Source organism: Ceratotherium simum, chromosome 13 (genome assembly GCF_057802395.1).
Source record: "Ceratotherium simum simum isolate JZ-2026a chromosome 13, ASM5780239v1, whole genome shotgun sequence".
NCBI classification, from domain to species: domain Eukaryota; kingdom Metazoa; phylum Chordata; class Mammalia; order Perissodactyla; family Rhinocerotidae; genus Ceratotherium; species Ceratotherium simum.
In genome coordinates, this window is record NC_141912.1 from 25,827,313 (window position 1) to 25,853,119 (window position 25,807).

General features: G+C 39.2%; 1 non-coding gene across 1 annotated transcript; it reads right to left on the reverse strand.

Annotated features, from left to right (window-relative positions):
* Window positions 1–6,338: 6,338 nt before the first annotated feature.
* Window positions 6,339–6,411, reverse strand: TRNAA-UGC (transfer RNA alanine (anticodon UGC)). The gene has a single exon. It is a non-coding gene; the product is annotated as a tRNA-Ala (tRNA).
* Window positions 6,412–25,807: the final 19,396 nt, after the last annotated feature.

The following is a 25,807-nucleotide window of genomic DNA, read 5'->3' on the forward strand; positions in this document are numbered from 1 at the left end:
GATCACATCCAGTTAAGACCGGTTGAAGGCAACATGGCAGTCTGACTTGATGAAACATAGACCCTGTAGCTCATTATACACTCATTGTAATACAGTACCATGATACATAACCAATGTAATACATTATCATGATACATACACACCCACTGATGCCATGACAGTTTACAACTGCCATGGCAATGGCAGGATATAACCAAATAAGGAAAGAAAAGAGGTGGCACCTTTGTTCCCCAGAAAAGCCTGTTCAGTTCCCTGAACAATTGTGAATGTTCTTCCCCTTCATTATCTAGACCCTTTATAACAACTGCTTAATTACCCCAAGAGCTGAGAAGTTGATATGTGAACTTAGTTCCCGCTTCTCCATTCTTTGGCCATTGAATAAAGCTTGTACTATGGAACACTCAGCTTTGGTTTTGTTTCAAATCCACAACACTGAACAGGAAAGAACCCTCTGAGGAAGGGATGGATTGTGGGTATGAGGCCCATCCTTGGGCCACTCCTCAGAGCTCCTCTGAATGTGGGTCAGAGTCCCACCGGAGTAAGGTGAAATTGGTGACACTATGGCTGGCTTTTTCCTGGAATCGCCTTGTTAAAATCTGTTTTTCTCCTCTTTGCTCATCCTCAAGCAGTATTGCAACTTCAAAATAGCTTCAATGTTGGCCTTCTCCGATTTTTTGCTACCTGAATTGATATTGTTCTCAACAATACCCCTGGTCATGGATTTTTCTGTGTTATGTTCATAATCAAGTCAGTCCTCTCCCCTCCCTGGTAACATTACTGAACTATGAATCTTGGAGAGGGTGGGATCATCCCGAGGCTAAAATTCCCTAGACTCCTACTTTTCTTAATGAGGTTCAGTAGGTTTCCTTGAACAAACGTTTCTCAATTTGTTATATGATTTTGATCAATTTCCAAAGTGCTGAAATGGTTGTTTTTGATAATTCTGTCCAGTTTTATCATTGCTTTTTGGGGAGATGATTTCCTAAGCTCTTCACTCAACCATTCTGGATATTCTGCCCATACTACCCATTTAATCACATCATCTGTTTTTCTGTTTGTTTTCTGTCAAGTCTTTATGATTTCCTGAATTATCTTATTTACTATTTTCTTCTTTGGTGATTGTTTCTCCTCTGTCACTAGAATGCCAAATTCATGCTTGTTTTGTTCACTGCAGTACTCACAGAATCTAACACAGTGCCAAGCACATAGTAGGCCCTCAGTGAGTTTGTGTTGAATAAATGAATGAATTAATGAGTCTAATAACATTTCTACCTCTACTCTGGTAAAGATATTCATCATTTCTGCCTGGACCATTATGATAGTGTTGTAACCCATTTCTTGTCCTTTGGCATCTACCCTGGATGAAGACATTGCTGTCTTTCTCTAATGCAAGTTCAGTCATGTTACATCTGCCATTTGATTACAAACCTTTACCTGGAAGAGAATGTCCAAAATCCTTAGCGAACTCCTTTTATGAGGAAAGCTGGCCAGTCTTCCAACTTCACCTCTTGAAATTTTGTCCACTGTACACTCTCTGCACACTACTCTTAGTTACTTCTCCCTTATACTGTCTTTGTTCATTTTTCCAGATTCTTGTCCATGCCTGAAATACCATTCTGTAAGGCAGCTAGATCCTTCCCATTCTTTAAGCGAAATTGTGTACATAGATTTAAGTGAAGGTGGAAAGAGAACTGGGAAAGAAAGTTGTAAGAAAATGAACTAGGGAGACTCATGTCTTCCCTGGTCTGAGAGCAGCCCCTGGAGAGAATGAAAGAGAGGCAGAAGAAGGTTTCTCTTTTAATTTTCAGATGGGATCAAGGCAGAAATTCTAAGTTTCAGTCTCAGGTTCAGTTTCCAAAAGAGGCCACCAGAACACAAGGGTTTCACAGGATCTTTGGTTCCAAAGTAAAAGAGAAGGAAGAAAAAGAGGCTCAAAACCTGTTCGCCAACCTATTTGTGGTGGCTCTCATTCAAGCAGAGGTTGCTATGACTACAACTCAGAGCACTAACTAGAAGTCAGTATCAGTGGATTGTTCTTATGTTCATTAGCCTGATGTAATTTACTCAGACGTTGCTCAGAAAGCACGTAGGACAAAAAAGTTACAGAAGCTTTCTCTTTCCTAAATTTCTATGGCTCTCTCTGCTGTCAGCTGTGAAACTATCCGTCATTTCAGTCCTGAATACCTTTTAATCATTCATCTCATGTCTTGTTTCCCTGCTGCAGACAAAGTGAAAAGAGAGAACATTTCATCTATTTACAATCACCACCTCCATGTCCTTCTGAGATTTCACAATGGAGACAAAAACCTGTCAGGGCCTCGCTGTTCCCTGCACACTTATTCCCGTCCTGAGCAGCGCTCACTTTCCATTCGCCACCCTCTGATAAGGCAGATCAGTGCACAACTCAGATCAGGACCCACCTCAGAAGCGGTCAGAGATCCTGGAGACCAAATCCTTTCTCACAGGAGCCAAGCCTGTGTCCTGCCTGAGACAGATCTAAAGGATGAGCTAAGAGATCAGAGGAGAAAATGACGGATCCAGCGCTTATCAGGCTTCTGAAGACATGAAGGTGCTGTGAGGGGCAAATTGGGCCCCATGGTCGGTCAGGAGGATGAGAGAGGTGGCCAAGAAAGATGCGTCCCAGGCTGGCAAAAGCGCCATAAGAGCAAGAGGGCCCTCGGCTGGCATGGAGGGGGAGGGCCTGGTGAAGGGCAGCTGCAGGTTGCACACATTCTTTCAGTGTACATTCTCCAGTACATTAACCTCCTTCCGACTTCAAATTAATTGGGATGAGAGTGTTTCCAATCAGAGTGACAAATATTTTATCTAATCTTCCCACACAAATTCAAATCGCAGTTTCTTTAAAAATTTGCAAGGGATTCAAAATGTTCATGTCAAGATTCTTTGGGGAGGAAAGCAAAGTATAATTCCAAATTTGTCTTTAAGTTTCCCCTGCATGGTGGAAAATTCCCATTGTCGCCCCTGAAATCCTAGCAAGCCCCAGAGTTACCATATGTCCTGAGCATCCTTTTGTTTCCTCCGATTTTTGCCTGATGAAAGAAACAACTGTGTCAAGCCAGGAGAATATTCTTTCTTTACTTCTCTCCAACTTCTGAGCTGGCTAGTGGAGTCCAGTAATGACCCCCACCCTTGGCTGAGTCTGAGAAGACAGAAAAGTATAACAGTGGCAGATATATAATTTGAAGTCGGCAAAGGGAAGACAAGTTCCTGCCAGAATGGAGAAATGCAGCAGCTGCAAAGTGACCTCTTATTCCAGGTCGCCTGCCTGGGGCGCCGGCAGAATTCACCTCCTGGCGGGTCCCAGCTTGTCAGAGGGGCCCCGCTTCTCTCTGCACTCTCTAGCATCCCTAGAGGCAGCTAAGGGATGGTTTTCCGGATTCGCAAACGCCAGAGCGGAGACACTGAGTATTTTCTTAGGGCACCAACAGCAAAACTCAAGTTCCCAGGCTGCTATAAATGGCTTGGAAGTTGGGGGTGGAGCCAGTTTCATGTCCAGGAAAACCAAGCCTGGTTCCACATGGGCAGATCTTGCCCGCTTAAACACAGAATGGGCGGCCAGAGAGCGAGGCCTCTGAACGCCCGCAGCTTCTAGAAAAACTACACTTAACACTAATTTTGTGCTGACAAACAGTAATCACGAATTTCAACCCCAGGTCTTTATAACTTGATTAACTTTGGACAAGTCATTTGACTCCTGTGAGTCCTCAGCTTCCCTATCCATGAAATGAGAGACTTGTTCTAGACACCATAGGGCCCTTTCAGCATCAGTGTCCTTCAGTTGGATCCACAATAATGATCTGAAATTTGGTGTCTTGGGAGAACAAATCTTGGTCCTCATGCCTAAGTGTGGCCTATACAATGATGTCACAGACTTTGGTCAGTGTTTGATTAAATAGAATGAATGGATTTCCCAGCTTGTCCCCTTGCACAAAATTGGTAGTTCCAAGATCTGCAGCTGAACAGTTCAACACCACAGGCTGAACTCAAGGGAGAAAATAAATTGCAAGTCTCAAGTCTTGATAGATAAATGGAAATGACAGAGCCATATGTGTGTGTGTGTATATATATATATATATATATATATAATATAGAGACGGGTAAATTAATCAAAGGGAGATGGTAAATTGGTTGAAAGGACAGCACATGAGAAATATTACCTTTTTATGTCCATTGTTGTGGGGAGGGTAAAGAAAGCAAAGCAAAATAAAAACAGAGAAATCTAAGAGGATGCAAAAGGTGTTGCTCAGTGTTGTTTGTGATCCCTGTTCTCTTGGCCCCTAGAGTAAACTTTCTCCTCCCACAGCCCAACAATATCCCAGGACATTTATAATCCCAAAATGCAGGGACAGGGAGGGAGATCTAGAAAACTCACTGGCCTGAAGCTCCAAGATACACTTTCTACCGCATTCACTCACATGCTACCACTGCTAGGGGAGGGGACTAACCTGAGAGAGCTCAAGATCTCTGAGCAGGTAAATGAGAGCTAGTTTCCTAAAAGACATATTCAGAGACTTAAGTGCGCAAAACTTCCACTTATTTTCCTCCCCCCAACCTCCCACAAGGTAAAGCCAACCAATTCCACATTGGATCCCATTGGAAGATATTGAGAGAGGAAAGAGAAAAAAACAGGTAGTGATTCAAGACTGATTAAGTTTGATCAGGGGAAGCCAAATTATATGATGTTGCTGTCTCAGTTACACTGCATCTAATAAAGTGGACAGGCTTTGCACTAATTCAGTCTATTATGCTTCTAATAATTAACAAGCAGGCAGGATAGCTCAGCAACCCTATGCCCAACCTATATACCTTATGCCTGGCATCAAATTGATGAGTGAGTTTTTTTGGGGGGTCTATTTAATTGTAAAGATAGAACTATGCACGTGAATTACAACAAGAACAGGGAATAGGACTAAGAAAATCTCTACAGCATAATTATAAAGAATTATTTAGATTATAGGCAGTATTTTGAATCATACCAGACATTTTGTTTTATTTAATATGATATTAATTCCTTAGATTAGGAAACTTAACCATTGGAACTATTGAAAGATAAATTGAGGCACATTAAAATTTACGAGAGTTTATTTGAGCAAGTATCCATTCAAATCAGATAGTGCCAAACTGAAAGTGGTTAGGAGTCTCTGCAGGCAGAAGGGAGGGGAAAGGCTTTTATAGGGAAGATGTCAGAAGCAAAGCAAAGAAACTACTTGATTGGCTATAGCGTAAGTTTGCTTTATGTGGGAAAGCCTAGTTAGCTCTCTTTGATTAGTTGTTTTTAAATTTTGTTTTCTCAGATTCCAGTGCACTGACTCTGGCTTAAATTCCAGTTTGCTTACCTAGGCTACCAAGGCACTTAGAGCCACTTCAGTCTAATGGCTTCCTTGTTTAATTACTTTAGCAAATGCCTAACAAATTGTTCTTTCCTTTTTACAGAATAGTATTAAAATATATAGTAAACATGTATTGTGAATTTAGTAAAGTAAAATTAAGCTTTATAAAATTAGAAACTTACATCAAAAGAATAAATATAGTGTCTTGGTTGATTTGTGCTGCTATAACAGAAACACTATAGATTGGGTGGCTTATAAGAGCAAACATTTATTTCTCAAAGTTCTGGAGGCTGAGAACTACCAGGATCATGGTGCCAGCCCATTAGGTGTCTGGTGAGGGCCCTTTTCAAAGTTATAGACTGTTCACTTCTCACATGGTGGAAGGGGCAAGCAAGCTCTCTGGGGCCTCTTTTACAAAGGCACTAACCCCACTTTATGAGGGCTCTGCCCTCCTTACCTGATCACCTTTCAAAGGCCCTGCCTAACACCATCGTCTTGGCTATTAGGTTTTCAACATATAAATTTTAGGGGGACACAAATATTCAGACCATAGCATATGGAAAACAAAATATATCTACCAATATACATTTTCAAGTGCATTTATTAAAGAAAAAATGAAAAATGTTATCAGAACATTAAGAAAACGAAAATGAGATATCTCAAATTTTGTATGATTTTTTCAGTGTTCTACTCAAGTTTCAATTCTAATTCTTAAATGCTTTTATTATTACAGAGAATAAATTAAATATATGCACCGCTGCCTTCTTTCTTTCTCATTAAGTATAATCACTTGCTCTGGGTTCATGCCCCACCAATGTGCCCTTGTCGTGGGAAGTTCAGCACCGGTAAGCATCCTAATAGAGAAACGGGAGCGTCTTAACGGCCTGCCTTTAAGACGTGCAGTTATTCCTGGCTTTGAATCTGCCTTTCACTGGAGAGAGGCTCTTTGACAGTCACATTGGTGGCAGAAGTCGCCATCCAAAAATCTGGAGAATGTGGGCATCGATCCCACTGCCTCTCGCATGCAAAGCGAGCGCTCTACCATTTGAGCTAATTCCCCCATGGGCAAAAGTGGGTTCTCAATATTATTTCTATAGCCATTTTTTTCAGGCCCATCTGCACCCACTGGGAACTCCATGTTCACCAAGGCCGAACTGCACGGAATAGAGGGTGAGACAACTCATCAACAGCCTGGGGCAGGAACCCCGGACCACTGAGCGGAGGGTGGAGAACAGCTAGACCTGGAAGGGCGCGGCAGGAAAACTCTAGCTTCGCCCTAATTTGACTTCCTGGATCTCACCGCAGAGGAAGAGGAGGCCGGCTCATCATATAGCTCTCTCCATTGCTCTGCGCTTCTCTTTTGTAGTAAGAGCTGGGCCAACATTAGCTGCTGACGTGTTGACTGCTTGAGGAGGGCAGCGGGGCGGGCTCTCCCGGCCCCTCGTCCACCCTCCATCCCCGCCCGATCCACCGGGCCAGAACCGCTGGCAGGTTCCCTATCGCCTCTTGTCTCCTGAGGAAGCTACCGATTCTGCTGGCCTCGCTCTCACCAGCAGCCCCAAAGTGTCAGCAGCCCAAACCGTCTTAGGACCAGAGCCGTAGGTCAGAGTAGGAAGGCCTAAGATCCCAGGAAGAGGGAAGGGGCTGAGAGAGGGCAGGAACTTGTAAGAGGCCTTGAGGATACTGAAGGAAGAACGGCTCTTCTAAGTTGGACTATGCACATGAATACAAAGAGTATTTTCAAGCAAGATCAATTCTCCCCTCCCCTCCTCTTCTCTCTGGCCTCACTGACTGAAGGCTCATCCCTGGCTGAGCCTCAAGGTAAGCTCAGACGGGTCCCCTGCATGATGGGGTTCCCCAGGCTCTCAGAAAACACTTGCTTCCCTGAGCAGTCTGGCAGGATGTGGACCCTTGGCCAGAGGATCTGGCATTTCCAGGCCCCCAAAGCACGTCAGTCAGTGCCCGACATCCTCTAGAAATCTACGCATCAAGCCCTTCCCGAGTACCCTCTGTGCTCCCGGCACAGCGCCAGAGGCAGCTGGGAGCTGGGAGCAGCCAGCCAATGTTCTCCGAGCAGTTACTCATTGCACCAACCCATGACCCCACAGTGTTACTGTGGCTGGCAGCAACACCGCTGTCTCCATTTTACATGTAAGGAAACTTAAGAAGACATCATCGTCCTGGACAAAAGGGGAGAAACACCTGAAAACAGAATTCTGCTGAGCGGCCCCTGTGCCTGGGACTCCAAGAGCTCCGTTTTCCTGGCCCCTCCTCCCTCCGTCTGAGTTAATTTCTTCCACAAGCGCCACCTTGTGGTCCTTTATCATCATGTTGCTCATTTTGTTTGCTAATTTTACTAACACATGATACATTCGGGGTTAAATATTTCAATTAAGAACGTTTAGCGACGTTTATTCACATCCCAGTCGCCCTCTAAAACCCAAGTAACGATTAAAATGTATACTCCGTTTGCTCTGTTCTTTACACAATTTGTAGGTGTCACTCTACACAAAATGTCCTACCCCTTGCGTTTATGTCTTAGACCATCTTAGAAATATTTCTCAGACGTGGAGTGGGGAAGTAAGGCTTGTCTCTCATAAGGAACTTCAAGCTCAAACCCCCGAGATTATTATAGTCAACTGTTTAATCAAGCAAACTAAGAAGCCATAAATTCTTACTGTTTCCCAGTCTCCTTTTGGGCATTGAGCGACATTTCCTTGTAAGGTGAGTGATATCAAATAACAATACAATTTTTATTGTACTTTTTCTGAATTGCATCTCATGGGCTAGGAGAAGTTATATTCCCAGTTTATTTGCAGTCTGAAACTTCAGCTGCCCTAAATTCTGCCAGAGGCCTATGGAAGAAAATTGTGAATGTCAGCTCTTGAGGGAGGTGTCCTTTGATTACTAGAATTAAAACGCCCTGCCTAGCACTTCCCATCTTTCCCACTTTATTTGTTCACATGCCCGGATGATGCCTCAGAGCAGTTCAGAGGCTTCCACAGGTGTAAAGAAGAGCAAAGCTCAGGTACAGCCTCATGGACCAGGCTCCTCCATATGTGACTTCTGAAACAATCCATGAGCTATTCTCACACATTTTTCCCAAAAGAGGTATTTTGGTTTCTCAAATACATTTGTACCAAATTCAGGATACAGCCTGAGTGTGACAAGATGAGCTGCAGAGGAGGGAGGTGTGAGAGGGCAGAGGTCTGTCTGCCAGGGTAAGGACTCCACATTGTAGGTCATAGATAGTTGAGTTGTTATAGGGTTTTAATCAGGCTCATAGTATGCTCAGGCTCAAAGTTTACAAGCCTTGAGGTCTGGGTAGACAGTAGGCTGGAGCTAGGATGCTGGAACTTAAGCAGGAGAACCCTGACATCCATGGAGCGAGGCCGGAGGATGAGACAACTCAGGCTGAGGTATTTGGGAAATACTAGATGCCTTGAACTGGATGCCTAGAGAGGGAAGAGGAGATGGATGAGAGCAAGGAGGGACAACTGTAGATTGTGTCTTGATTTTGCAACTGGGAAGGGGGGAGGGCAGCAGTGCAGACTATTAGGAAGGTACTAGGCTTGAAACTGCAGGCTTATTTGTTACTCAAACTTTGTATTTTTGCAGAAACCTACTGAGAATAATTTTGCTTCTTATTTTATGCATAGATTATCTCATTTTAAATAGTGAAATCTAGAACCTTTCCTATTTTGTAGAGTTTTAATGGTTATAGAAAATGAATTGAAGCATAGATAACAGACAGTAGTGCCATAAACATACAAGCAAATAAAAACTGTTGTCTCCTTAACTATTCCTGAAAATAGTGGCAGAAGAATTGGCTGATGAAAACTATTTATTCAGTGAATTATACTGAAAACTTCTTCTGGCGTTTCAGAGATGAATGAATACTACCTGCTTTATCTATTAAAGATTCATATTAAACAGATGAAAGGGTATGCAAAATAATATGATGCCTGGGATTAACCTCACAATAATATGGAAAACCAGTTTGGCAAAATGTTGATAACTGCTGAAGCATGTGTGATGTGTACTTGGAGGTACTTTATACTCTTCTCTCTACTTTTGTGTATGTTTGAAGATTTACGTGAAACAAACCAAAACGCTTGAAGAAAAAGAAGGGGCAATGGAGCTAGGAGAAAGACAAGAAGGACTAATGGAGAGAGCCAGCAAAGAGCGCTGTGGGCTTCTAAGAGTGGCCCCGGAGCTCCTGGCCCAGAGGAACTCACAGGTTACACTTCCTCATTCCATCTCAGCAGCAAGTTAAATACTATCTCCATTTTGTGACCCTTTAGGCTAATGTGCTTGAAACATCTCATCCCACCCCACCTCAGTCCCCAAGAGTTTGAATAGGCATTGCCACAATTCAAGAATCAAATATAGAAAGGAGTACAGTGAATAGTCTTGACCTTTTTATTTTTGCTTTTGCTGAGGAACATTGGCTCTGAGCTAACACCCTGCCCATCTGCCTCTATTTTGTATGTGGGACACCACCACAGCATGGCTCGATGAGCAGTGTGTTGGTCCACTCCTGGGATTCGAACCTGCTAAGCCTGGGCCTCTGAAGAGGAGCACGTGAACTTAACCACTATGCTACCACCGGCCAGCGCCTCTAGACTTTCTTTTAAAAGGATTCTCTAATGAGTCAGGCGCACTCACACTCAAGGAGAAAGGATCATACAGGCCATGTAAATCAGGGCTTAGACTCTTGGGAGCCATTTAGAATTTATATATATATATATATATATATATATATATATATATATATATATATATAAGAATTAATATATATAAAAGAATTTTTATATATATATATATATATATATATATAATCACTAAGAATGAAAACACTGAATGTGAGTTAAAGCTTATAACTATATTTATGGTTCTTTTGTCTTTGGAATGCATGCCGTTAGAACCGTATTTTCCGAGTACTGTGATTTCAAGTCATTTGAAATAGTTCTATGTATGTGCATGCCAGCAATTTAATGTACAGTTAGGTCATTTGTTTCAATGTTTAAACTAATTTTTAGGATTTTAAAAAATAAGTAAAATATTTACATGGTTCTGTTCAAAATTCTAATATCAAGTTTGTTCTTAGAGGTGTTATTTCAATCCTTATCCTTTCCTCACTTTTCTTTCTCTTAACATATTGGTGACATTTTAAGAATTATGATTTTTGCACTTAAAATTCCATTGTTTTGTTTTGAAAATATAAGCAAATAAATAGAAATAGTCATGTTTTTTCTCTTAAACAAAATGTAACACATTCCTACTAACTTTCTTTTTTCACTTAATCATATATCCTGCTTGGAGTGTTGAGTTCATTTATGTTTAAGGTAATTACTGATATATTTGGGTTTAAGATACCATCTTGCTATTTTTTTTCTATTTGTTCCATTTGTTCACTGTTGCTTGGATTATTCATGTGATTTTATGTTTTATTAATGACTTCTAGCAAGAGCATTAGTCTTCCTAAAACTATTCTAATGTTTCTAAACTTTCTAAAACTATTCAGAACTGAAAGTCCTGTTATATATTGTTTTAATTAGTTTTCAAATATAACGATTTTCTAATTTTCATTGTAATTTTATCTGTATTATATGTTTCATTGTAGGCTATTTCTCATTTCTCTTGGTTAGATTTATGAGATACCATTGACTTTAGTGTTCTAGAATTTTGTTATTGTGTGTATAGTTGCAAATTTTTAAAAATCTATTTTACTTGTGTAGTTGTAAATATTTTTAATTTATTCTATGTTTGTATCTTGACTCTTTCCCATTCTCTCAACGATTTCTTTTGGGACTTTGGTTAGATATATAGTAGAACTTCTCTCCTTGCCTTCATTTTTCTTATCCCTCTTTTATAATTTCCACCTATTTGTATTTGTATATAGTATTTTAGATAGTTTCCTCAAATCTAACTTCCAAGTTTTCTAATTCTTCCTTCTGCTGTATCTAATCTGCAATTCAATAAATCTAAGTATATATTTTCAATTTTTTAATTTTCAGAATTCCTCTTAGATAATTTTCAAATACGTAAGAGCTAATGTATTGTTTTCCCGATGATCCACTGCCCCTTCCTGTGAAAGGATTATATATTTTTGTCAATTTCCCTATTAAGTATACTGTTGCTCCTTGTGAAAAGAATATAATTATTTTACTCTTCGATATCAGAATTGACAACAGGATGAGTCATGTGATTGCTTTGCTCAATGCAATGCAAGCAGAAATGAAACATATCACTTGTAAGTAGAAGTTTAAAATCCATCTCATGGTTCTTTATTTACTCTTTTCCTTCTGCCATGAGAAAGGCAGTTTCTAGACGGGGGCTGTTCTTACAACATGGATTCCAGAGTAAAGACATCAATAGACAAGAGCCAAAGCCAAACTATAGTTGGCATGAAATATTAGTGAAGAATAAGTTTTTGTTATAAGCCACTGAGATTTTTTTTTCTAATCATCAGATAATCTACCAAAAGTTAACTAGTACTTGTTCCCTGCTCATATTTTCAAACTTTATCTTTATTTAAACATGTTTAATATGAGTATTTTATATTCTGCATGTAATACTTCCAATATAGGAGTATTTGTGGATCATTTTTTTCTTCTCCTTTTTGTTCTTAGTTCTTTATTTTCTTGTATATTTTTGAACCTGAGCTTCTCATTTTCCATTGCACTATATCTGTGGAAATTCTTTAATACCTGGGTTGAAGTTTAATTCTTCAAAAAAGATTTCTTTTGCTTAAGGTATTGGGTACCGTGCAATAAATAAAAATAAAACAAAATTTAAAACAAAAAAAGAGAAAATCGTGTTAAGGGCAGCTTACGCACACAAAACCTTAAGTGGCATTTTTTTCCCCACTCAAACTAGCAAATGAGTCAAGATAAGAAAATTTCTTTCATAGTCCCTTCTGTACAATAGGTTATTCTTTTCATTCATATTTATTCTGCAGTTATACTCCTTTGGATTTTCAGATGTATGTAGGAATCTCCTATTATATTATCTTTCTTTAGCTTTCTCTAAATTGATCTTCGTTTGACTGTAGTCCCCAAAGCAGAAACTCCAGAACTGCAGTGTTTCGTAGAAACCCTCAGACTAACAATTGTCTTTTACTCTCATTTTCTTCTATACTTTCTGATTTCTTACATCTTTTGCGAATCTTAAGGTTCATAACTGTCATACCAGGTTAAAAATATGTTTAAAAATATTTAAATTTTTATCCAGAATTAGGTTGGTTTCAACCTGGGAGTTACATAGAGTATTTATTCCACAAAACAGCAGGGAATATCAGTTCTAACCTTATAAAAGATTTTTGTTTAATTTAACCCAAGATTTCAGTTCTTACAGTATGGAAGGTTGTAGCCTTTCCTCAAGGAAATTACCGTCTCATGAGGTTAAAAGTTAAACTAGTAAAACACAGGGCAATCGATTATTGTTGTAGTGCTCTGACCAAAGAAAGTTTGGAGGCTATGTGGGCACTGAGATGTGGGCCTAAACTCGGTATTGAGATTTTTTCAGTATCCAGAGAATATAGTGCCCAGATACCCCAGCTCTACTCGTTGTATTACAATTCTGTCAAAAAAAAGTAGTCACACAGTGACCATCACAAAGTTCTACTCAACCCTGAGATTTCAAGTCCATGTTAATCCTTCACTTGTTCATTTCTCAACACATATACCATTCTTCTATTCATCTCCTACTTTCCTGTCTACATATACTTTCAGCCTGGCCTTTACTTGAAGGTTAAGTACTTACTGTAGCTCTAAACTTCATTTCCTGATCCTTCATGTCTAACCTTTTGAGTCAGTTACTAATGACTAAATAACTAATTCAGTATCATTACGGATCAATCACTTTGCCACAAAATTTTTTTTAATATATATTTCTCAGATAAAGAAAATCTTCTGAAGACAGGCTTATGTATTTCAGGAATACAGGTGAGGAAAGGTCTTCACCCTTTTTTCGTCTCTTAAAGACTTTTTTCTGAAATGATTGATCACATGGGATCCAGTGTCATTAGTCGCATCATTCTCCATACAGAGAGCCAGTTGCCTGATGAGATTACCTTGAGGATGGGAATGTGTCGCAGTTGAAAACAACAACATTCCTGAGTCAATCTTGCATTTAGAGGTGGCCAGGTAATATTATTTTGCCAATATACTTAAGTATTTGGTGATGATTTCTGAAAAAGATTTGTTTTCCTCAAGAGTGTGTGTATCTTCTTTTTCTTTGTTACTTTCGTCTTTTTCTTCATCCTCAGAGTGCTGACTAAATAACGGATGTAGAGTAATAATTGTGCAAGCAAGAACACAAAAGCCACATGGTAGGGATGGTGGAAAGGGAGGCTGGAAAGAATCTGTCTTTCCCACTTCCAGGAACTCCTGAATCAACCTGAAATTACCTAGTACCAGGTCTCTTCTTAAAAGAAAAAGTAAATCTATTTTTATAAGCCTGTATTAATTTGATGCTCTGATGCATGAAAGCAAAAATAATCCCTAAAATTAATATACCCTGAATTGCTGGAGGAATCAATGTAGAAAGTAATTTCCCCCACTTTTCAGTGAGCTCTCCAGCATTTAGCCATGTTGGCGTCCCTGATGATCAACACAAAGGGGCTGAGACTGGCATAACCAGATGTTAGAAATATTTTAACATTTAATATTTTGTACTTATCTGCCAAGAAGTAACCTATATAGAAGGAGAAAATGAAATCTGTCCAATAAAAGAAAAGGAAACAGGTCATGAGAATGAGAACACTTTGAGTAGCTCTGATCTCTGGGCTGGGATTTCTTTGAAACCTGGAGTTCTGAAGGTAGAGGACACACTTATGATGCTTATATAGACGAAAAGCCAAGTATCGACTGCTCCAGCCCATGACACTCTGAAAGATGATATTCCACAAAGCCATGAGAGTAAGGAAAAGCCACCTAACTATTTGCCTAGATGGTAGCATATAACAATATCCAATATATATTCTAATTCTAGATCTGTTCAAACTATCGACTGTTGTGATATAATAGAGCAAATTAGAGCTTATCAGGAAATTAAAGACCCAGAAGAGGAGGAGATAGGGAAGAACTTGCCATACAGTTTGCGGTTTGAGCTTTCTCCATGAGTTGGTCCTGTAACTGATGGTGATGGCCTGGACCACGCTGAGGAGACAGGTGGTGCAGATTGAAAGACCACGCGCCACTCTCCCCAGATAAACCACAATTTTACAACCAACATTGCCTAGGAAATTTCTGAGATGAAAAGCTACAGTTATAGCTTTGCTCCCTTGGGTACAAATAATGATTGTATTTGCAAAAGCCAAATGGATGAGAATAAGGTCTATGGGTTTTTTCTCAGAACCCATAACAGAAGTATACACATGCCCCACAAATATAAGCAAGTTCCCCACAATTCCAGGTCCAATAAGAGAAAGGAAGATTATTCCCGGGATGAAGTTACTCCAAATCATCTAACTTCATGGATAGAACTAGGAAAAACTTTTGAGAAACACAAGTAAGTAAAAATGACATATTTCAGGTCGGTGGCTTTTTTCTGTGTCTAGTCTAGTGAAAAGAAAAGTTTCAATTCTCAAATATGTAAATGTACATGGTCTGTCAATTCCATGTCTCTGACCTCGTTCTTTGCTTTTTCTTCTTTTTCTCTTGTTTTGATTGATATGGAGATTGTGATAATTACAATTTAAACATCCAGCCCAGACCTCTATCATAAATTCCACACTTGTGCATCCACCTACCTTTCCAAGAGGTTCTTCTATGTATCCTTTATGTCTAAAATTTACATGGCAATATTTTTCCCAGACAATAGCTAAGCAAAGGGCGACATCGCTCAGTCAATGTCTAAGCTATACTGCTGAGTATCATCTTAGATGCCTCCTTCTCCTTCACTCCTCATACCCAGTAAATTATCTCACTCTAGTGGATCATGTTGATGCTCCACCCAGGTTCTCTTTACCAGCCTATACGCACTCATTTCTCAGATACTGGGAATATTGGGCTAATAAAGAGTTGTAGTTTCTCCAAAGAATTGTACTTGGCTAAATGAGAGTAATTTCACGGGAGAAGCTATGTGGCTTACTCCTCTCTTCCCAAGGAGAGTAGAAAAGTCCAGCCCCCTTCTTCAAGGTGGGACTAACTCTGGTAAAATTTATGTTCTTGATCTTCCACATGGGTGGGATCAGATTGAAGCTGACTTTTTTTTTCTCCTGCCTATCCTATTCTCATTTGCCGCTTCTCCTGAGACACTCCCCCAACAAATCATCAGAGAGAGAGTCCCCAAATCAGGCTCACATTCTATGGGCTTCAACCAAAGACACACATCTTACTGATTACATCTCTTCACCTTTGTCAAATCTAGTGATTTTCTCGATCAGAAATGCCCACCCTGCAGGTCAAACCTCCCTAATATCTCACATTGTGATTTACATAACCACTTTATAAATGGCATCACTTTATCTATTTATTCTTCTATATTACAGTCAGAACGAGCTTTTGAAACATAAATCTGTTCCTTTTGTTTCATTTCTTACAAACCATATATGGCTTCATATGTCAACTTTAAGTCTAAACATATTTGTCCTCCACAGTTTGGCCTCCTCTCCTCCTAACGAAACTTATTTCTGAATTACTTTCAACTGCCCGCAAACAAACGTGCATAAACTCCCGATGCTGGGCTGCTCTAGCCATCAACCACCCCCTTTACATAGCTAACTGCTGCCCATCTGTCACAAATCAGCTTAGAACTTTGTTTTCTGGTGCCTTTCCCTGACCTCATTGGGCTGTGTTGCCAGGGCCTGTTTACTTGTTTCCTTCCTCCACTCAAAGTGGAACACTTGAGAGATGCTCACATTCTGTCTAGTATCTAAGTTGCCTAGCATAGTAACTGCTATTAAATGCTCAAAAAATAGTTTATGAATAAATTATTAAATGAGGCATATGGTTATGGTTGTAAAACTGCATATTAATCACAGAGATGAGTTGACAAGCCATTTTGGAGAGATATTTGAGTTGATTTAAATTTCCTTACGAATGTCAAAAATTGAATGACTTGGAGAAGTCAATTCACATTGGATGACACCTTCACTAGGGCCTTTAGTGTTTTCTCGGATGTGTGGATAAGTTGAACTTCAAAATCTCCACTGATTCAGTGAATGACATGGACCATCTTTTAAGAGACTTATAAATTGTGATAAATTTCTGCTTCTCACATCTCTGTATTTACCTGCTTCTGATTGGATTTTTTTTGGTCAAATATACCTCTCTGTTCTCTGAGACATCAATAATAGGTTTTGGAATAAGGAACTTATCTTTGCTTCACATCTGGATTGAAAAGCTACCCACTTAATCTGATCTGGGGGATGTTGGAAAGAGAGGTTATGTGTATTTTTAAATAAGCTTTCACCAGCTTCTTACTCCCAGAATTTAAGGATCAACAAAATACAGTCTGTGAGAATCTAGTCAAGTCAGGGTTTTCTGTAGAAAATGGTGAGGCGGGATATGCATATTCCTGATGCTTGAGCAGTATCATTAAATTTGAGAAATATTATAGTGCACTGTTCACAAGAACAAGCTTTGCAATCAGACACTCCAGAGTTGAAATACTGGCCTTCCCCATTCCTGTCTGGATGACTTTGGGCACATTATTTAGCATCTCTAAGGCCCAGTGTTCTCATCTGTGAAATAGGGGTGATACTTTCTACTATACAGGTCTATTGCGAGGATTAAATGACCTGATGTATGTAGTGCTTATGTCAGTACCTAGCAAGTGTTAAAGAATTATTTTCTAAAAGCAACTATTAGTGTTGTCATGTGTCCTCTCACCTGTTTTTTTTCCCCAATTCTCTATAATAATGTAGTGTGTTATTATATTTTAGGGCTGGGAAAGGAAAATATCAGAATAAACAAAATCATAATAAAGAAAGTAACAGTGTCCCATGCTGAAAAGACAGAATGACATCAGAAATAATATACACAGCTTAAATAAAAATTTCCACTGCTAGGAGGGAAAAATGCACAAGGGGAGACTACAGAGAATAAGTGCTTCCACACACCCAGGGTGAAATGTCCTTGATGTCTGATGTCTCCTGTACCTCCCTTGCCTGGATAAAAAGGGAGAGCTTCGGGCACAGAGCATCAAACACGCTGCTGCACAACAGCTCTCTCATGGACCAGAGAGAAACAGATGTTTCTGGATGGCAGTTGGGAAACAATCCGCTGTCTTCTCCCTGGGTGTTGGCACCTTCCTCTTCCACAAGTGACAGAGGAGCTCAGACTCACAGACTCTCTCATAGTCTGCACCTGGACAGCCCTGTTCCCAAATAGCCTGCCTCCCAAAGCCAAAGGTAGCCCCAATCCACAGTTGTCAGGCATACTCACTTCAGTAGCTCTGTGCAGCACCGCTCTGGGTAGTGTTCTGGCAGAGCAGCACCAACCAGGCCGTGTTATACTTCCCCGAGTCCCACTGCTCATGGCTAACTCTCACTGCTGTCAAAATGTCAGCATCATAAGTTTTGGCTTCGCCAGGGGTAAAGGGTGCCTTCTGTACAATGTTGATCCCTGGGGCACATCTCTCCCTTCTCCCTGATGTTCCATAATTTGCTGATCCCAGAAACATCCCCATCCCAATTATAGTAAATGTGTGGTAATGAATAGGAGGCACTTTAAGGATGAGCAGTTACCAGAGCACACCTTGCCGAGATGTCCAGGTTTCCTAGACTTTATTACAGCCTCCTACCATCCCCTCCATTCACCACCAAAGCTCAGGAAAGATTTGGAAGAAGCATCTGAGAATCAGAACTGATCACTTTCAGAACATTTTAAAACTATACTCTACATTGATAATAAAAGATCATCGAGTGCTAGAATCAGAATACTGGCTACTGTTGGGGTATGGTGTCTAGAAGATGGCAGAAGGGGACTTCTAGGGTGCGGGCATTTTCTGTTTCTTGATCTAGATTCTGATTATATGCGTGTGAATCAGTTCATACAACTCACTGAGTTGTTCACTTAGGATATCTGCACCTCTATGTATGTTTATATCTTTTAAAAGATTACTGCCAAACAATGCTACTGGCTCTAGGATCTCATAACCTGCATTCATGGCCCAGATCTAGCTCTGATTGTAAAACTTATTTTCTGTTCTTTTTTTTTTTTTTTAAATACATAATAGCCATCCTAATGGGTGTGAAGAAATATCTCATTGTGGTTTTGATTTACTTTTCCCTAATGCTTAGTGATGTTGAGAATCTTTTCTTGTGCTTATTGGCCATTTGTATATCTTCTTTGGAGAAATTTCTGTTAGAGTTCTTTGCCTATTTTTTATTCATGTTGTTTTTGTTATTGAGTTGTAGTTCTTTGTATATTCTGGATATCAATCCCTTATCAGATACACGATGTACTAATGTTTTTTCCCCAATCTGTAGGTTGCCTTTTCACTCTGTTGATAGTGTCCTTTGATGCACAAAATTTTTTTAATTTTGATTAAGTCCAACTTACCTATTTTTTGTTGTTATTGTCTGGGCTTTTGGAGTCATATCCAAGAAATCATTGCAAAATCCATCATCATGAAGTTTTTGTCTATGTTTTCTTCTGAGAGTTTTATAGTTCTAGCCTTTAAATTTAGATCTTTGGTCCATTTTGAGTTAATTTTTGTATATAGTGTGAGGTAAGGGTGTAACTTTTTTCTTTTGCATGTGGATATCCACTTTTCTCAAAACCATTTGCTGCAAAGACTATCCTTTCCCCATCGAATGATCTTGGAACCCTCATTGAAATCATTTGACCATATGTGTGAGGGTTGATTTCTGGGCTTTCTGTTCTATTCCATTTGTCTATACGTCTGTCTTTATGTTAATACCATACAGTTTGATTATCATAGCTTTGGGGTTAGTTTTGAAATTAGAAAATGTGAAACCTCCAACTTTTTTTTTTCTTTTCAAAATTGTTTTGGCTATTTGGGGTCTTTTGAGGTTCCATATGAATTTTAGGTTGGATTTTTCTGTGTCTGTGAAAAACATCATTGGAATTTTGATAGGGTTTGCATTAAATATGTAGATTCTATGGGTAGTATTGACATCTTAACAATATTAAGTCTTCAATCCATGAATATAACTGGAAAAATACATTTTTTAAAATATCTTGTTTAGTTAGGTATCATAAATCCAGTATTAAAGGACAAGAACACAAATTCACGTGTAGAAATGATGCCTGCAAATCGTCCTGGGGAAACTTACCTGGTGTCTGCTCTTTTGCTTAAGAGACCCCAGCCTTACATGTAGTCAACAATTTCGCTTTCTCACACACCAGGGACATTAATAAACATAGGGACCTCAGAGAAAGAGGATACCCTCTCAGAGAGGTATTTCAGGTGTTATCCATTAAAAGGAGATCTTTATATAGTAAAATAAACATTTCTTGTTTCTCCTATTTAAATAAACTGGACAAATAACATTAAATAATGAACAAATGATATTGGATCAAAAAAATTACCAAGCAAATCTGCAGTTAAATTCACACCTTACTGACAGGAACTTGACACAGTATCCTACTTCCAATATAACTGAGCACTTCCCATACTGTGCCCAGGAAAAAAATGCATTTTAAAAAAGACAAAAATAACAGGGTCACTCTGACTGTTTGGAGTTCCAAAAATATTAATATGTTGAATATCTCCTCTCTAGCTAGACTCACAAACAAAGACTTTTCCCTGCTATTACTTTTATGGTATCCTAATGTATGCTATGACCTTTGTGGATATTACAATCAAATAGGGAAGTTGCTGTTTATCACAATGTATGCACTAATGTAAACTTGGCAACAGTGGAGAGTTTGCTGATTATTCCATGAAATATTTGCTGTATATGCTCTATGGGGAATCAATAGGGCTGGGGGCTAGAGATGTTGTCCTTAAATACAAGCTTCTGAGGAAACTACCCAAAACAAAACAGCATGGCCAGATTCATTAAGAAAATTTGAAATTAAATACGACCTAACTCATTTAAATTATCATACTTATTTAATACATATATTTACTTATACAAATTAAAAAATGTCCAGAATTGAGAAAAGCTACCTAAATGTTCTCTATTATGATTTCTATTAGTAGAACTTTATTACTATTAAATATATTAAGACATACAAAGTTATAGTTATTATCTGTGGACAAATTCTAACAATTCATATTGATTTTTCACGGTTCTATAAACATCAGTGAAAAATTCTTACTACTCTTTTGTTTCTGTTTTCCTTTTTGTTGTCTTCAGTGTCGGCCCTATATACATATGAACTAAATGATTATTGTATAAAGACTCTCACAGTTTTTTCAGTTACATTCTGATTTTTTATCACAATTTTCCTCATTAAACAGTTTTGTTTTCATATGAATTTTTAATTTTAATGTATATTGATTTCTATTTGTTTTATTTTGTATAACTCTTTTTTTTCCTGGAAACTCTTAATTCATCCCTTCACCTCCTACCCTTAAAGAACAGCTTGATTTTACAGCTTGAGCCTAGTAAATGACCCTTCTTAACCTTTCTGGATATACATGTATATACTATCCACTACCACAAATCACATAATTTTAATCTCAGAATGGGTGAAGAATTGCTTTATTGTGCCTCTTGAATCAACATTCAATCTATGAAAGTTCAGTCTCAGATGGGGGCCTACAAACCGTTCTTCCCTGACTTTCCCCTCCATCTCTTGACTTAATCCTCAGACCCTGTGTCCCTCTGAATGTCTCCAGCCCTATGATTCTCCTGCCCATGTGGCCTATACACAAGAAACCTTCCTTCTCAAGTCCTCAGGGGTTGAGCCTGTGGATATGCAAACCACGTGCTCCTCAGAAACAAGCTCTTGGTTCCATCTTGAAGCAGCAATTCAAGGAGGTGTCCCCTAGGAAATATGCAAGAGGAAGAAACAAACCCGCCCTTAAACTGTGGGCCTTTTGGGTCTGGTTCAACTTCATCCCAAGCAAAGCCCATTATTTAGTACTGTCAGGTTTTAAAATTAATTATTTACATTTGCAATTTTTATCCTGAGGCTTTCTTTTCAATAAAATAAATTTGTATAGTTTTCTGAATAGTATAAACTCCTGGTAATATCAGAGAAGCTCACGAATGTATAATCCAGTAGTTTCATCCCATATGCTCTTTTTGGACAAAGATCATATGTCTCCTTAAGATGGCTGTGGTCAAATTGCAAATCTATAGTTTACTTGTTACAGGTCTTCATGAGCTGCATGTTTTCACTTTCTCTTGAGACCTCAGAGCAGAAGAGTGGACACAGAGGCTCTGAGGTAGACATATTTGTAAAGGTGAATAGATGGAAACTATCAGAGGCATTGAAATAAGAAATGGCTTTCAGGTCACAGTCCAGGAAAATATTCACTTTTGCAAGTTTGGATTCAAGTGAAGAATAACCCCCATTTCTGTACTGGCAGTAAGTTCATGTCCTCCCCTGAGGCTCACAATTCAGAACTCCAGGTCTGAAGACAACAAGAAAGGACCTTGAAGATATAGGGTACACTGCAAACACCCACAGTCCTTTAGCTGTTCCTCTCACTTCCACCCCCCAATAGAGGCAGCCAGAGGTGAAGCAGGAGGGCACAAGCAGTGGAGATGAACGTCTAAGCACTCTCTGGTGGTCTCATCTGGACGTATTCACATCAGATGCTCTGCAGATCATTAGAGAATATGAGGAAGTCATCAGCCGTAGCTAGATCCAGAGTTATATTCACTGTGAAAACATAACGTGGCACAGAAAATCAAGCAAAGAATAAAACAGTATGACAATGACAATGACAGTAACAATTGAGTAAAACAACATTAAAGGATCTATCATTAGTTCCAGCCACTAAACTAAGCACTTTGCAGGTAATAACATACTTAAATTCTAAAACACTCTCTTAAAGTAGGAGCTATCCCATTTACAAATGAGGCAAAGTAGCTTCAAAGTCTCTTTTTAAGACCCTATATCATGTACAATGCAGTCTAATTTTATGATCACAAACAATCAAGAATTTTAGAACCTGAACTCAATTAAATATTTACTAAATGTTGAATCTTTTACAAGAGACTATGCCAGACATTTAGGAAAATGGTTTCTGTTTGAATTATTTTTTTGGAGAAAGATTTTTCAATTCTCTCAGTCAACCTGACTCAGATCTTAACCAGAGTGAGCCCTTGTGAATGCTAGGTACTAAAACAGGTAGCATGCCCAACGATTGTAGCAGAAGCACCAATATCTCCCTTATTCAAACTACTTTCTCTAGTTACAAGTGGTCAATGGTCGGAGTCTTGAATAGAGGTGACTCATAATGGGTATAATGTTACTAATTGTAGTTGTGTCAAGATTAAACTACAGCTTAACTCTCATTTTTAGTTGACTGATTTGCTCTTATATAAACAGAAATATAGTGCAGTTGAGCTCCATGCATTATCTGAGGATAATGGAACTCCACTCCATGCATTATCTGGGGAAGCAATATATACATTGCAGTAGCCTCAACCCATACTTTTCCTATAGCTTCTCTCAAAACTTGCTTAGCCCTTTGAGTTAGAACAAGACTAATCTCCAACGATCCCTCCCTCCTCTCTGCTTTTCAGAGAGCTGGGGATGGTGCACCTGCCACAGAACCTCAGCATCCAGTGTCACATGCTCAGCACAGGTATCATCACTCTGATCTCAGCCACAGCTTTACCAGGGCCATTTTGGTCTGAATCGTCTGGATCCATGAAGTGTCAAAACACTGAGGAGCAGTGATAAGGCCATCTTTATTCTCCCTCTCCAAATGTCCGAGGCAGAAATTGTGTTTGCAGAATGTCAAACAGAGAGTTTCAAAATAGTTCTGGCAGATGGGACATGTAAATTATTTTCTGAATTTTTCTGCCATGGCCACTGCAGGAAAAAGAAGGAAAGGGTTACAATAACAGTAAATCATATAGATTGACTATTCTGGGGGAACTGGCATTCATACATTTATTTTCAAAAAGGAATCGTTCCAATGTACATTGTCCTATAATTACATTCCAAGAAGGATTAAGGAAAAGAGAGAGACAGAGAGACAGAGAAACAAAGAAGAGAGATTGTAAGCAATATTTACAAGAGGAAAGAGCTGACCATTCTTTAAAACTATTTAAAAGTATCAGGCTACATATTTAAAAAGCACCAAAAAATGCAGAAATTAAACACACACAAACCCTTAAATACTCCATGTCCCATCAATTTCATAATTTACATTCAAGCACATGTCACAGAAAGTCATAAACAAGAATTTTTAGAACAGCAGTATACACAATTGCTTCAAAGAATAAATTACCCAAATGTCCATCAAGAGTAGAAGGACAAACAATGGAATTTTATACAGCAAATAAAAAGTAGAAAGTGACTGGATGCAACAACATGAATAAATCTCATAAATGAGCTCTTGAAAAAAGATGTCAGGTACATCTGACACTTAGTTTAGGATTCTATAAGTATAAATTTCAACAGCCAGCCCTTGTGGTCTAGTGGTTAAGATTCAGCACTCTCACCACCATGGCCCAGGTTCATTTCCTGGCCAGGGAATCATACCACCCATCTGTCAGTTGCCGTACTCTGGCGGCTGTGTGTTGCCGTGATGTTGAAAGCTATGCCACTGGTATTTCAAATACCAGCAGGATCATCCATGGTGGGCAGGTTTCAGTGGAGCTTCCAGACTAAGACAGACTAGGAAGAAGGACCTGGACACCCACTTCCAAAAAAACTGACCACGAAGATCCTATAAATAGTAGCAGAGCACTGTCTGATATAGCACCAGAATGTGAGAGGATGGCACAAAAAGACCAGTCAGGGTCCCACTTTGCTACACAGAGTCACTAGGAATCATAGTGGACTTGAGGGCACTAACAACAAAACTTTATGTGTGGACACAGATCTGTCTCAAGTGTCCTGCCTCCTTGGTGATGGAGACTGACAGAAGGCTTTTCATTTGCTCTGAGTGCTTTTAATTGTCCTGAAAGAAGGAAATCAGGGAATATCTGGAACTGGGCAGTTTGGTCAGTCTCATCAGAGAGCTGGAACCAGCACTGAATATGGGCCTCAGAATTTGCCTGAGGAGGGTACAATTCTATGGTGAGTGGTCCAACCTCCCATCTACTCCCATCTCATTCATCCACATCTTACTCTGCTGTGCCCAAGTGTAGGGGGAAACCTTGACAATGTCCATGAGGCATAGAACATAAACTTTCACAGTAATTTTTAATCCAAAAGTAATCACAGAAAAAATTGTAGAATTTGTTGTAAAATGACAATGAAAACACTACAGATTACACTGTACAATATTTGAGCAAGCTGTGAGGAAAGAAAAAGTCATTATATTTAAAACCTAAAATATCAAACAAGAGACACTACAAGAAACAGAATAAAGTATCCAACTAAAGAGTCATGAAATGAACAATCTGTCAGAAGAGAACTCAGATAAAGAAGCATTTTGAAAAGGAAAGAAAATATTCACTTACAAAGAATTCAAGGTTGTCAGACTTCAGAAGGACTGTTGCCTACTGTTCACCTGGCAGAAGTGGTGGGGAGACCTCCTTGGGGCCTATGCCTCTTCTGCCATTCTCACATGATCCATGGCACCTAGGACCTTGGGTATGGTGTGGTCCTGGAGAAACCACCAGTTCTCTAGACCGACTTCTTCTCAATTTTCTAAATGTGTCTTGGGGCCAAAGCTATAGCTCAGAGTGGGACAACCCTACAATTCCCCTGAGACAAGGGTCTGGGAGAACGATAGGGAAATTTTTGAAACGTTGAGCAAATGAGAGATTTGCCTCATTTGGACTAGTGAATAATTTTAAGGAAAGGTGGATTGTGCTCCCAGGGTAGAATCTGCTTCCCAGTTGTAGGCCTCGGGTGATGGTAAACATGAGAAGCTCTTCTCATTTCCATTCTGAGGCAATGAGATAAAAACTGTTGTTCCACTTTAGATTCAAACCGTTGATTTGAAATTAAGCAACTTCCGAGCTCTTTGTTTTTGTCTTTGATTCTTTTCCATTTTGGTTGTTTCACCATCCTAACCTCCAAACATTAATTCTTATTTTGTCCTGAGACCAGATGCGCATGCAGGCACTGCCCTTCCATAGCAGGCATTCCTGGCTTTAAGAGAGCTCTTAATTCATAAAATAAGTGGATACAAAGAAACTCCTACTCACTCTCTCATTAATTTCCTTGATGATCTAACAAACATGTAACTTTAAAAAATGCCATTTATAAATGATGGAATCCTATATAGGTTGGTGAATTCTGTGCTTAATCTTGACTAGACTATTTAGTGGAAATTCAATCAGGATATTTAAGAGGTGCATGGTAGGTTGTGAGTGTAAGGTGTTCACTGGTCAATTCCTCACTCAGTGTCTGCAGCAGGATGGAGACTTTTACCCATGTACTTGACATTTA